At 41.5% G+C, this 8014-nt stretch overlaps 1 pseudogene; it reads right to left on the reverse strand.

The window, feature by feature from the left end:
- The window catches only part of LOC106344825, a 23654-nt pseudogene that overhangs the window by 3769 nt on the left and 11871 nt on the right, over window positions 1–8014 (reverse strand).

Genomic DNA, 8014 nt, shown 5'->3' on the forward strand with positions numbered 1-8014 from the left:
AGTTTACGCAGGTGATGTGACCCGCACTGTTAAGTTCTCTGTTATCCAGGCTAAGGCGCCCTACAACACAATCCTCGGAATGCCATGGTTACACTCCATGAAAGCCATTCCCTCCACCTATCACCAATGCGTTAAGTTCACTGGGAAAGATGGAACGACGCAGATGATTCGCGGGGACCAACGGGCCGCGAGAGAGCTCCTTATCGCCGCAGTCAAGCTGCAACAATCACCTTCTCTCGTCAACACGGTCACCAAACCAATACATAATATCTACCCTCAGAAGGAAGAAATCCGCGAGGTTCCCATCGATGGAGCCGACTCGTCGAAGGTCGTGCGCATTGGCGCCTATCTCTCCGACGACCTGCAATCATTAATCATTCTTTCCTCAAAGAAAATGCCTCGATCTTTGCATGGGTAACTTCTGATTTGAAGGGTATAGACCCCGCAATAACATCTCACGAATTAAACGTCGATCCGACGTTTAAGCCTATTCGACAGAAGAGACGAAAGCTCGGACCCGAACGGTCCAAAGCAGTGAATGAGGAAGTTGACAGGTTGCTCGACGCAGTCTTCATCGCCGAAGTACGGTACCCGGAATGGGTAGCAAACCCCGTCGTTGTTAAAAAGAAAAATGGGAAATGGCGCATTTGTGTTGACTTCACGGATTTGAATAAAGCATGTCCAAAAGACAGTTACCCTCTCCCGGATATCGACCGTTTGGTGGAGTCGACTGCCGGCAACGAACTCCTAACATTTATGGACGCTTTCTCCGGGTACAATCAATTCATGATGCATACGGACGATCGCGAGAAAATGGTGTTCATAACGGACAGAGGGACATATTGCTACAAGGTCATGCCTTTCGGCCTAAAGGACGCAGGAGCGACTTACCAGCGTCTGGTCAATAGAATGTTTGCCGACAAACTCGGCAACACTATGGAAGTCTACATTGATGATATACTGGTAAAATCACATCGCGCCAAGGATCATCTCAATCACTTACGAGACTGCTTCAAAACGCTGAACAAGTACGGGATGAAGCTCAATCCGGCGAAATGCACCTTTGGCGTCACGTCTGGAGAGTTCCTAGGTTACATTGTCACCCAGCGAGACATCGAAGAAAACCCCAAAAAAATAGCGGCAATCCTCGATCTCCCTAGTCCGAAGAACACCCGCGAGGTTCAGCGTTTAACCGGAAGGATTGCGGCACTGAACAGGTTCATCTCAAGATCCACAGACAAATGCCTCCCGTTCTATGAGCTCTTGCGAGGAATTAAATGATTCGTTTGGGACAAAAAATGCGAGGAAGCCTTCAATCAACTAAAGCATAACCTAACGACACCTCCAGTTCTGTCAAAGCCCGAGGTCGGAGACACTCTATCCTTATACATTGCCGTCACCTCCTCGGCTGTTAGCAGCGTCCTAATACGAGAAGACCGTGGCGAAAAGAAACCTATTTTCTACACCAGCAAGCGGATGACGGAACCGGAAACGAGATACCCAACCTTGGAAAAGATGGCCCTAGCTATCATCACCTCGGCAAGAAAACTCAGACCTTATTTCCAATCGCACACTATCGAGGTGCTCTCCAACCATCCCCTCAGGACGGTAATGCAAAACACCAACCAATCGGGAAGGCTAACAAAGTGGGCTATTGAGCTTAGCGAACCCGACATCGTGTACAAGAACCGCACAGCTACTAAGTCGCAAGTTCTTGCTGATTTCCTGATCGAGCTAACGCCGGAGTTAGAACAAGATCTTGTGCTGCCAAGCCTGAACTGGATACTGCACGTAGATGGTTCATCTATGAACAAAGGTTCAGGAGCGGGCGTACAACTCCAGTCACCGACAGGCGAACTAATCCGACAGTCGTTCAGATTTGATTTTCCGGCGTCCAACAACGAAGCTGAATACGAGTCTCTCATTGCAGGCCTTCGTCTCGCAAAGGCAGTAAACGCTAGGCGAGTCAATGCATACTGTGACTCCCAACTCGTGGTGAGTCAATTTCTTGGAGACTACGACGTCAGGAACAATAGGATGGATGCTTACTTGAAACTCGTCAAAGATCTTACACAAGATTTTGAATTCTTTGAGCTAACGAAAGTCCCTCGCGGAGAGAACGTATGTGCGGACGCACTCGCAGCCCTTGCGAGTAAGCTACACGATCAGGTGAAAAGGACAATCCCAATACATAGAATTGAAAAGCCAAGCATCAGCCCACCGACGGAACAAGTTGCCATTGCAGCATCTATTGCCGACGCCATGGATATCGACGAAGGGGAACCTCGCACAACGGAAGAGCAACTCGAAGATTGGCGAACGGAATTCATCGCTTACCTATCCGACGGGATACTACCTACAGAGAAATGGGAAGCAAGACGACTCAAAAGACGCAGTGCGCATTATGTCGTCATGGATGGAACACTCCATCGATGGACCGCAACAAAAGTACTCCTTAGGTGTAAAATACTGTTCCTAGGCCCACGTAGGTATCATGATGACGCCTCAGGGAAGCACTCCATCTCTCCCTTATAAATACTTGATTGTTTCTCTCCCCCTCTATTCTTCTCCGCGTTATCCAGGTACTTTCTCTCTCTTTCCCTCCACTTCTCTCTAGGTTGTTGTTGTAATATAGATAGCGATATGTCGTCTGGGGGGAGGTTATCTCGCGAACAGAAAGGGAAAGAGGTCGCGACCGTATCTCGTCCCTTGAGAGACGCGGGCGAGGTTCCACTCGAGGAGTTCGAACGGGTTCATCATGACGCGATGATGGACACCGGGAGCCTGGATCTGTCTCAAAGGATCCTAGTTTCCGATTCTGCGCATTCATTCCGTCAAGAAGTAAGGGGAAACCAAGCCAAGCCGCAGGCTTGCGATAGAGACGGTTCTGGCGGTGCGAGAGACGGGGTCCTTCCTGCTGACTATATGCCGACGAGCTATTATCCTGGGGTGATCTTCGAGGAGCTGCTGGCGATAGCTCCCGAGTTTCTGCGCTCTCCAGATGTGAGCGGTCAGGCTTGGGAGAACGTTATGAAGACGCAATCAACTCCTAACAGCGTGAAGAGGCTCCTGAGGGAATGCCGCGGATTTGGGGTGACTTTCTTGATTCCCTCGGCGAGCCAAAGGCCTTGGTCGCCACTGGTTGGGTATCAATGCGTCTACGAGTCCTATTTTCGTGACGATACGAAGTTTTGGTTCCCAATTCCCCGACTAGTCATGGCATACGCGAGGCGCCGAGATGCAGCGATAAGTCAATTTTTGAACGGTTCGTGGCGTATTGCAGTTGCTTTGATGGTTATGGCTGCCGAGATCGATATCTCGCTGAGCGTTCGTACCTTCGAAAAATTGATGTCCGTCAGTTCGTTGGAGGATGGCCTTCTATCGATAAAAATGCGGCCAAGCTACAACGTGATAGGGGGGCATCCTAATAAGACGCTCGATTGGCAGAGGTCCTATTTCTAAGTTAAATGCAATAATTCTGCCTTCGAGGACCCTCCAGACGATGACTATTGTGTCTTGTGGAACACTTTGCTTGGTAGAACACTTTCGTTAACTCGTACTATTTCTTCGCATACTAACTGCCTTCTATTTTCACTGTCTTTTTTCTTTGTAGCCGACCATCCGACTTCTCGCGAATACCCGGAAGAGTTTCTTGCGAACGCTCGTGCTATCGCGAGACTCGCTCAAGAGCACTGGGGGAATATTTCTTGGGAAAGGGTTCCTCGTTCGATCGACCGTATTTCCAGGAGTAAGTCCATTTTTTCTTTTTATATGTCACGTTGTGGACTTCTACTCTCTCCTTGGTGAATTAGTCTCCTTTTTTGTTTTTTTTCTATATATCCTTTGCAGGGGATTGGGATTCGAGTTACCTTCCGTCGGTTAACAAAACCAAGAGACGTATTTTGCAGTTCACCGGTGAAGAGCAGAAGAATATCAACGCAGCAAGGAAGATGAGGGGCCTTCCGGACCTGAGCGCTATGATGGCGGGAGAGCTTGGCTTGTCACATGCCGAGCCGTTGGTGCCTCCTAACGAGTTGGTGACTGACGACGTGACCCTCGCGAGTTCTGACCATCGCGAGTCCTCGTTTAGTGTTGTTGCCGCTGCTCCTAAGAAGAAAAAGAGCAAGAAGAGAACCCATGACGAGCCGCCTGTCAATGATGATCGCGAGACTCTTCCAGAGGAAGGCGATCGTTCGGAGGCTGCAGAGCCGTCGACGAAGAAGAGAAAGAAGAAGAAGCGACTATCTTTGGAGGATAGCGTCACGGGTCAAGACAGCGGAATTGCTTCCCCCCTGCTCCATCTGATCCGACTGACGGGTCCTCTCTTAACTTGGCCCTAGCGGATGAACCTCGGAATGTCTCACCCGAGGTTCCGCTTCAGAAGAAAAGGTCGAAGCAAACTGGTACTGAGCAAGGGACGACCAAGCGCCAAGTTTCCCCCGTTGCTATTTCATCGAACCCTGGGACGTCAGTCCCCAGTCCATCGACTGGTGGTATTCCGGTCGTAAGGAAGACTTTGAGAGTCGAGTTTCCTGACCGTGTTTCGTTTGAGTATGACGGGCCAACTCCTCTCGTCTACGCTCCTCTCGTCTACGCTCCTCACAAATGCGCGGAATTGGTTAGCCAGATCAAGTGCGGCCCAAAGCCCTTTCCTTTCACGCATTTCCTTCCCTTGTAACCGACGAAACGCTCTTCCGACCATTAATAAGACGTCTTTGCTTAAACCCACCTTTAAAACCGAACGTTCTCTCGTTCCGTACCGTTTCCCGATCAAACATAGTATACCTTTCGAGGGTATTGGCGAGGCTTTCTACCTCGCGAAGAGAAGCATATCTGTCACACGTATCGTCTAGAATGATTTCAACAGTGAATAACTTAGTTAGAATAAACCTCATACGTGAGTAATTTGGCTCGAAGTACGTTAGCGTAAGGAAGTGCATTTCCACAAATCTGTCTCTGTAGTAAGGTGGCAACTTCGATTCAAAGTACTGTTCCTTGTACCATCTTGCATCCAAACATTTAAAGTATTAAACTCTTAAATGTATATAATATATAAAAACTAGTAATTATTGTAGGAGAATAGTTACAAACTTCGAAAGGATTTTGAGTTCTTGAACGTATTGTAGCTGCAGGGATTTAAATTAAGTTTGGCAAATCTAGCAACGTCTTGTTGCAATTTTCTTCTTGTTCGTACAACTGGATATACTCCATTGCAACTATTATCTCCAAATTCTTATGTTGCGGTTGGTCCAGTGCATTCCGTATACGCCTTAAGAGATTAAGTTTGCATGTCCCTCTTGCAGCTAACGATTCCAAGTAACGTATTGTGAGGCCTAAGGCTTCATCCAATATATAATCTGTAGTCGTTCCCATGTGAGCAGCTTCATACAAGCTCAGGATGCCCTTAACATCTCTTGTAAGACCTTCATCAAATTCTCCATTGTCCCCTTTGAATCTCCATAAAACATCTGTTGACCAAAATGAAACACTTGTTATGCATTAGTCGTGATAATCCCCTATATATTAATTGTGAATCATTTAAAAAGTTGTAACATATATTTTGTACTTATTACAAAAGAGACTTAATAATGTGTCACTTAATTAAAATGTTAATTTAGTTTACGTGGCAGCATAAAAATCAATTGAATAATTTTTAGGTCAAAAAAATTCAATTGCTAATGAACATTATATTAACTCAAAATATAAAAAACGTGTATTTATTCCTTAAAAAGCTACGGTGTCACCTAATATGATTAACATATACATGACAATTAATAATTATGAATAAATAAAAATTTGATAACAACTTTTGTATCTTTCTTCATTTTTGTTTAATTTATATTATTAAAAGAAATTAAAAATCACATTAACCATATAATAAAAAAATATTAATATGTTTTGTTATAAAAAGATACAATGATCATAAAATCGTATTAATATGAATTTTGATTTAATAGATATTCATGTTAGATAATATATATATATATATATATATATATATATATATATTTTAATATTATTTAAATTAAACTATGTACCTTTTAAAAAAACAAAAATATGTTAATTTTGAAATTTGCATTGAAAGAGTATTGAGACCTTAATATTTTAAGTTTGAAATTTGCATCGAAAAATATCATATGGAACATTTGGGATTAATTGTTTAAACTTTTTGTTACATCAAATATACAGATGTTAATAAAGTCATATAAGTAGGAAGTCTCAATGATAAATATTTTTATTAAAATATACTATATATTTAGGGATTTTTGCAAAATTGACTCAAAACATGAAGTCAACCACAAAACTAACCTATGTCTTTTTTGGATTTTTTTGCCCTATTTACCTCATAAGTCCATATTATTTACTAAAATGCCATTAGCTTTCTTTTTCTTTTTTTCTTTTCGAAATGACATTTTTACTCTCGCAACCTCATCATCTTCATATATTTACAAGATTGTCATTGCCATCAATACATCAACCACCATGAACAACCAATTTGAAGCTCTTAATGAACCTTAAATCGATTTACACTTCTTCTTTCTCAATTCTTATCAACTAAAAACAACATTTCTTTCACTTTCTCTCCATATTAATCCAAAAAAACTCTCAAGATTTTAATTTCAAATTTTTTTATGGTCATAGAGCCATTGAAGCTTGTGATTCTTGGTGGGTCACTTTTGTTTGAGATTATGGGTGCTTGGAAAAGACTTATGTGTGCTAAACAAGTTATCTCACTGGTTGAAACTATAAAATTGAGATTTTTTCCAGATATGTTCATCTAGACAACTTACAAGTAAGTCTCTGGCTGTAGACGACTTTCCTGGAAGTCGTCTGGTCAATGCAGAGGTTTGTTTTGCAATTGACTTTTAATTTATTTTTTCTAGACGACTTACAGGTTAGTCGTTCACCTTTGTTTGATAATAAAAAAAAAAAATCGAGACGACTTACATTTGCATTTGAACGGGTTAGTTTTGCATTTGACCGGAATGTGTCAGAAATTTGACTTTTCCTTGACGACTTACAAGTTAGTCGTCCAATAGAAAATTAAAGAAATAATAATATTTTTTTCTAGTCTGAGGTTAGTTTCGCAATTGAAATATTAAACAAAAATATTTTTTTTCTAGACGACTTACACGGAAATCGTCCGTCTGACGACTTACATGTAAGTCGTCCAGGATTTTATTCCGAGATTCTTGTCAAACCTTGCTTATCTTGGAAGACTTACAGGTTAGTCATCTAGGAAAAAAAATCGAGACGATTAACGTGTAAGTCGTTTAGAAACAAATAATTTTTTTGTTTAATAATTCAATTGCAAAACTAACCTGAGACGACTTACAAGTTAGTCGTCTAGAAAAAACAAAATATTAATTTTTTTTAATTTTCTACTTGACGACTAACTTGTAAATCGTCTAGGAAAAGTCAAATTTCTGACACATTCCGGTCAAATGCAAAACTAAACTGTTTTCCTTAGACGACTTACATGTATGTCGTCTCGATCTTTTTTTTTATCAAACAAAGGTGGACGACTTACAGGTAAGTCGTCTAGGTTAAAAAACAATTGCAAAACTAACCTAAATGGACGACTTCCTAGAAGTTTAATAAACTTTCATTTTCTCTAAACCTATAAAGACTTTTTAATATTTTTTTTGTTAATTCATGTATATTAGTCAATATTAGGGCAACTGAATGAAATTTATAACTTAATTGGTGATATTTATGAGGTTACAAACATTCACGTTAATTAAAGTTTCTAACTGATCCGAGAAGACTTCCGTGGAAGTCTTCTACGCTAGTTTTTGAATAACTTGTATATTTAAGAGTGATAAGTAACTTCAAAATATGTAAAACTCATATTTTCAAAATATGTTTTTTCCCTTAGTTTTACTAAATTTGACTAAGTTTTTCAACACAAACTTGTAAAAAATGTGATATGCTTTGACTAGTTACTATTGTTTGTTTCCATATCTTAAGTATTATTGTTATAGAAACCAATGATGATTATTGTTATGAGTTG

This window comes from Brassica oleracea, chromosome C5 (assembly GCF_000695525.1).
Source record: "Brassica oleracea var. oleracea cultivar TO1000 chromosome C5, BOL, whole genome shotgun sequence".
Lineage (NCBI taxonomy): Eukaryota > Viridiplantae > Streptophyta > Magnoliopsida > Brassicales > Brassicaceae > Brassica > Brassica oleracea.